The following is a 6,155-nucleotide window of genomic DNA, read 5'->3' as shown; positions in this document are numbered from 1 at the left end:
TGAACTTTTGACACCGATTAAATTCATTACGATATCTCAACATCGTGGTTGATTTATAAAATCAATTATAGACAAATATTTTTATCATAAAAAGCTCACGTGAAATACACGATTGACATAAAGCTGATTTTTCCACTGACTTAAATATATCAAAATTAATAAACCTAAAATGTCACTAATGTTGGTGACTATGTGAGAACTTGTCACTATGGGCTATCCCCGTTAATGTCTATTTATAAAGTTAATAAAATCTCCAAGAACTTTGCGTATCTTATTTTTCCATTGAGTAAGACAATTTGGTAATTTTAAAAATTAAAATAATATAAAAACTATTATATCATATGGTTCATAGACAATAAAACACTCAAAAGGAAGGCCTGGCAAAATAATTCTGATATTTATAAAATGTGAATTACTCATTAAACAGGTACTTCAGGATTAATTTTAACTTTATGACTATTAGGTAAGTTAGATATATGTTAGTAGTATTGAATTCGAAATTTGCATTGAGAAATTTTAGATTGAAGATAAAACACTCCACAACAAAAATAATTTTATGTCCAGAAACTTGAGGTCAAGATATTTAATTAATAATAAAAAAAGTATTTTCTATTCAATCATAATGTTTTTTGATATTCTTTTTATATGAAATTTGTGCAAACGTTATTGAATTTTCAAAATTCCGCTTACTATTTTATATTCAATTTACTCTTAACTGTGTGGATATTAAATTCTACGGTTTAATTTTAATATATTTTTTCAAATAATTACTTATACGTAAATACCTAAATACATATATTTTTGCGATCAGATATATTTAAATAGGGAGAGAGATGAGCAAAAGAGAAGAGTGGTGAGTCAGATAAACTAAAGGAGAGAGAGAGAGAGTCACATATTTGCAAATATAGACCGATAAATTTATGCATCTGGTCTCAATATATGTATTGATACATTTATCAATTGCTTCTAAGTAGCATCATGATCGAGTAGTAAGAAGGGAGAACAGGGGAGACAAGAACAATAGATTAAGATTATATAATTATTTTAATGTATAATGAAATTTAGTAGAAATATTTTTCTAGTTAGGTGACTTTTTCCAAAATATTAAGCACACATTGAATCTTATGATTCTAGTATAATTGCTTTCTTTCGAAGAATTTTTACTATTGCATGCATCATACATGCTAATTGGTGATGTAAAAGATATTTGAAAAAGAAAAAAAAACTCTTTTATTTCAATGATACATAAAGAGACTAATTTCCTAATTGTTTTCTGCGAAATTCTTATAAGATATTAAATTATCGGTAGACTATGTTCCAAATGATATTATTTGAATAGTTAGGAAGTCACTTTTGCATAAAATTTGAATGGAATAGTTATCAATCTAGAGTAATTATAAGCACTTTGTATTTCCAACATACACATAAATGTCATAATTAAGACATTTTCAATCGTAGTTTGAATGTTTATTTTATTGCTTCAATTTAGTATTGAATAATTTAATTTCACTAAGACATAATTTCTTGCAAAACTTAATTTATTGTTATTAATTATGTAGACTCTAAGTTATGTTTGTATTGAAAGAAAAAAAAAGGTTGCAAGGAGTACTAGAAAATATATAGAATACAACCAATTTGATTAAACATATTAGTAAATATAAATATTATACCAAATGAATTGAATTTATCAAGCATTGTATATAAGAAAAAAGAAGTATTTCTTGCTAAAATCAAATTTATTTCATTTATCAAAATATCCATATTTTAACTAATCAACAGTTAAACCTTATGTTTATACTTGAATGCAAATGGCTCTATAACTTATTTTTATTAATTATAACTTTGTTATGGTTCAAGTTTTGAGATGATGGGGTATGTTGTTAAATAGTATAAGCATTATATAAGAATTAACATACTAAATAACATTGATATTTGAAAACTTAAATATTAATTCGGGTGTTGTAAGCTTCAAAATCTAATCGTGATTATTAATGTCAATAGATTGCTTGAGTTGGAAGTTCAGCAAAAGGGGAAAACCCAAGTCTCGGAGTGAATTCTCGATTAATTGAGGCAAGTGGATTTCTAAACTCTTGTTAAGTGTATGGAATGTGTGTATGTCCTTGTGATATATGTTTGGGAGTAACGGGATTGGTGATGGGTTGACTTGTCCACATTGATTAATTCTAATGATGAAATAAAAGGGATAACAAAAGGCGATGTCATTAATTATTTATGTGTGATGTGTTGAGAAAAGTTTGATGGCTTGTTGAATCATTGTTGATGTGATTTCATGCTTGTGTGGTTGTGAACTGTGCAATGTTATGAAAATGGTCATCTCCTCATTATTTGTGTGAACATGTCATTGCATTATTCTGAGACATGGTTGTGAAAGTGTTATGTGCATTGAGAAAGAATGATAACTTAAAGAGGATGTACCATTTCGAGGGACGTATCGCTCGCCGCGATGGATACTATATTTCGAGGGATGTATCGCGCGCCGCGATGGATACTATATTTCGAGGGGCGTATTGCGCGCCGCGATGGTTACTGTTATCGAGGGTCGTGTCGTGCGCCTCGATAGATGCATGGACAGATATGTCCCCCATGGGTCCCGGACTGAGAGACAGCGGGTGTGTATCACTAGGTCAGACATGCGTCATTATACTTGACATTGCATTCCATTGCATTGCACATACTTATCATTAGTGAACTTGATATCATGTTTTGCTGGTCTTCTGATTGCCTTTCTGCGGAACTTGTGATTGATCAATATTGAGCTTGTTATTGCGGATATATAATTTGTTGAAGTATTATTGTTGAGGATATGTAATTTGTTAAAGTGTTATTGTTGAGGATATGTAATTTGTCTAAGTGTTGTTGTTGAGCTACGTGCTATGTAAACTGTGAGTTGTTAGGTTGGGTTGAATTTACTGCAGGTTGTAGTTGTGGAGGTTCGGTTGGGGGTGGTAGGAGTACCCGTATTTCATCCCCTTAGCTTGTGTTTAGAGGTTTACTTGCTGAGTACCGTGTGGTTTGGTACTCACCCCTTGCTACTACAAATTTTTGTAGGTTATGAGCCTGGATTTTTGTTGTACTTGTCATTCTCTTCTTTTCCGAGGCTTCTTGGAGATTTGTGAGGTAGCTGTTTTCATCTCAGCAGACTTTCTTCTCCTTAATTATGATCTTGTTCTATTCTAGAAACAAGTTCATTTGAGACTTGAGTTTTCATTTTAATCAATTGTAATATTTTAGAGGCTTGTACACGTGACTATCAGGTTTTGGGGTTTTTATTAAGTTACTTATATTTTATTTCCGCACTTAATATAATGGTTGAGTTTTAGGCTGACTTGTCTTGGTGGGATAAGACGAGTGTCATCACGTCCATTTTTGGGTCGTGACAATTTGAATGGAATAGTTATCAATCTAGAGTAATTATAAGCACTTTGTATTTCCAACATACACATAAATGTCATAATTAAGACATTTTCAATCGTAGTTTGAATGTTTATTTTATTGTTTCAATTTAGTATTGAATAATTTAATTTCACTAAGACATAATTTCTTGCAAAACTTAATTTATCGTTATTAATTATGTAGACTCTAAGTTATGTTTGTATTGAAAGAAAAAAAAAGGTTGCAAGGAGTACTAGAAAATATATAGAAAACAACCAATTTGATTAAACATATTAGTAAATATAAATATTATACCAAATGAATTGAATTTATCAAGCATTGTATATAAGAAAAAAGAAGTATTTCTTGCTAAAATCAAATTTATTTCATTTATCAAAATATCCATATTTTAACTAATCAACAGTTAAACCTTATGTGTATACTTGAATGCAAATGGCTATAGAAAAAAAAAATACAAGTACTCAATATATCCAAGTATTGACCTGTATTAAAAAAATCAAACAAGAGTTTGATACTTCTTTTAGTGTTTCTTCTTGTTCTTCCTAATGTTTTTTTGCTGTGCTATTGGAAGCAACATTGTTAGTCTTTCTTCTCATTTGAATATTGACTTTCTCTTTTAAATGTTTTTGAACCTTCTTTTCTCTTGACAGATTTTTTATGCTGTTCTTGATCAAGTAGATTCAATGGTACGAGGTGTAACGATCCTCTTAGTCGTTTTATGAATTTCACCCATTTATCTGAATTTGATTATTTTAATAGCTTTTATAAATAATTTATGACTTGTAAGAATGAGTGATATAGTTTATAATTTTAATAATGATTAATTTTTTGTTAATAATAAAGGAAAAGAAAATAAACGGGTCAAGCCCAAAATAATAATGATAATAATAATTTAAAAAAATATAGGTTAAAGATTGTTCCGGCTGTTTGCAGCACCAGCAATACACACAAACAAATCAATAATAAAAAAAATATATAACAAGAAGATGGAAAAGTCGATGAAAATTTTTGATTCGGCGCAAAAAGGTAAGAATCATTTTTTTTATTATTAAATATAATGAATTATAGATATTGAAAGATTAGGGGCAATTGTTGATATCTTTAATGCTGGACAGAGCATAAGGGAATTGGGTTGAACATTAGAGATAATTTAACGTGATTTTTCTGTAATTATTATAAAACTATTAATGGTCAATAATTAAATAATGATGGCAAAATTGAATAGGGAATGAGAAGTCATGATGATTGAATCATAGGAAAAATGTATGTTTTAAGGAGTTATTTTATATTGTGTATATTTCATGGTAGACGTGAATAGTACTGTTGTTCATCGTAAAAGGTCATTGGTTATTTTGTTAATTCATGGTTTAAGAATTATTTTTGAGGTTATCAAATAGATTCAAATTTGGTATATTGATACAAGTAATTAAATATTGACTACATTATATTATATGAAAACTATTAGGTTTGTAGTGTTTGGAGAAATTTATGACTTAACTCTTGACTTGAAATTTAAGAAATATGAAATTTGACTTATTGGTTAGAATCAAGATTGAGAAACTTTGTTATAAATTTGGATAAATTTTTGGGTCAAAGTTAAACAGATAGTAATATGAGTGTTGTAAGTTTAGAAGTCTTATTGTGGTTATTGATTTTAATAGATTGTATTGATTTGAAAGTACAACGAAGGAGGAAGCTAAAGTCCCGAAGTGATTTTTTCGATAAATTGAGGCAAGTGAATTTCTAAACTTTTGTTAAGTGTGTGAAATGCGTGTATTTCCTTGTGCTATATGTGTGGGGGTAATGGGACTTGGTGATGGGTTGACTTGTCCACATTGATTAATTTTAATGATGAAAACAAGGGTAATAAAAGGCAATGTGAATAATTGCTTGTGTGTGATGTGTTGATGATAAAGAATGGTTTGAAAAGTTTGTTGAATCATTGTTGATGTTGTTGTGAATTGTGCAGTGTTATGAAAGTGGTCATATCCTCTTTATTTGTGTGAACATGTCATTTGCATTATTTTAAGACATGGTTGTGAAAGTGTTATGTGCATTGAGAAAGAATGAGAACTTAAAGAGGATGTACCATTTCGAGGGACGTATCGCGCGCCGCGATGGATACTATATTTCGAGGGACGTATCGCACGCCGCGATGGTTATTATTATCGAGGGTCGTGTCGTACGCCGCGACAGATGCATGGACAGATATGTCCCCCATGGGTCCCGGACTGAGAGACAACGGGTGTGTATCACTAGGTTATACATGCATCATTATATTTGACATCGCATTCCATTGCATTGTACATACTTATCATTAGTGAACTTGATATCGTGTTTTGCTAATCTTCTGATTGTCTTTCTGTGAAACCTGCGATTGATCAATATTGAGCTTGTTATTGGGGATATATAATTTGTTGAAGTATTGTTGTTGAGGATATGTAATTTGTTGAAGTATTGTTGTTGAGGATCTAAGTGTTGTTGTTGAGCTACGTGCTATGTAAACTGTGAGTTGTTAGGTTGGGTTGATTTTAATGCAGGTTGTAGTTGTGGAGGTTCGGTTGGGGTGGTAGGAGTACCCGTATTTCATCCCCTTAGCTTGTGTTTAGAGGTTTACTTGCTGAGTACCGTGTGGTTTGGTACTTAACCCTTGCTTCTACAAATTTTTGTAGGTTATGAGCCTGGATTTTGTTGTACTTGTCATTCTCTTCTTTTCCGAGGCTTCTTGGAGATTTGTGAGG

The 6,155-nt window shown here is 30.6% G+C and overlaps 1 long non-coding RNA gene across 1 annotated transcript; it reads left to right on the top strand.

Moving 5' to 3' along the window:
* Positions 1-1,994: 1,994 nt before the first annotated feature.
* On the top strand, positions 1,995-3,298 carry LOC138337667 (uncharacterized). The gene is made up of 2 exons (XR_011211063.1): positions 1,995-2,070; positions 3,070-3,298. It is a non-coding gene; the product is annotated as an uncharacterized lncRNA (long non-coding RNA).
* The last annotated feature ends 2,857 nt before the right edge of the window (positions 3,299-6,155 follow it).

This window comes from Solanum lycopersicum, chromosome 8 (genome assembly GCF_036512215.1).
Source record: "Solanum lycopersicum chromosome 8, SLM_r2.1".
NCBI classification, from domain to species: domain Eukaryota; kingdom Viridiplantae; phylum Streptophyta; class Magnoliopsida; order Solanales; family Solanaceae; genus Solanum; species Solanum lycopersicum.
Note: the sequence above shows the minus strand (reverse complement) of the source record. Positions and strands in the feature narration are given on the sequence as shown.